We start from the raw sequence: 870 nt of genomic DNA, 5'->3' as shown, positions 1-870 counted from the left end.
CTAAGACAGGGCGCGGTTGGAATAGGATGACCATGAAGAGTCGAGTACTTAGTGGCGTTCATTTTCTAAAAGACTTAAATTATTTTCTTCCGCTGTGCAATGAAGATACCAGTCCAGTCACGCCAATGCTCTGATAATTTCGGGGTGTGACATCATGGCTCGTTTAGATGTTGCAGTATCTCGTTAGACTACATGAGTCAAAATACAAACCTCGTTTAGAAAAGTGTATTGCAACATAATTAACCAACTCAAATCAAATTGGTTATAGTTTATAAAACCTCATAGCCATGATTCTTAACTCAAAAACATTTGTTTTAGTATAACAACTTGTAAACATCTCGTAAAAACTCGTTAATAAAACTCGTATGATTTATATTGTTTTGAAAACCTTGTTGCATGACATTGTTTCAAAATCGTTTCCCCAGTGAACTAAATAATGACATGCAATGTATTATGATAGAAGCACTTATATATATAAGATGTACCAGCGGCGTATCTACCATGATTCTATCATACTACACTCGTCCCATTATCTAATCACTACTCAAAACCAATCGTTTATCCAAATCGTTTATCTCATTGAAGTTGTCTCAAATCGTTTGACTTGTCTCAAAATCCTATTCGTTTTAATAGTGAAACTACTTTTGGTCGTCTTGCTAACAACATTCAAACCTTTGTGACTCATCTAACTCATTTCTCGCATTAACAAACCACCGAAGGGTAAGTTAACAATAACAGATTCGGTCGTTACCTACATAACCCCCACACATAACCATGGGTGTAGTCTGATAACGGGATTTGTCAGATCCTATGGTACCATAACCTAATACTGGTCAGCTTGATCAGAGCTAATGAATGTCATTTGTTATG

Source organism: Helianthus annuus, chromosome 10 (assembly GCF_002127325.2).
Source record: "Helianthus annuus cultivar XRQ/B chromosome 10, HanXRQr2.0-SUNRISE, whole genome shotgun sequence".
NCBI classification, from domain to species: Eukaryota; Viridiplantae; Streptophyta; class Magnoliopsida; order Asterales; family Asteraceae; genus Helianthus; species Helianthus annuus.
This window is presented reverse-complemented; position numbering follows the sequence as displayed.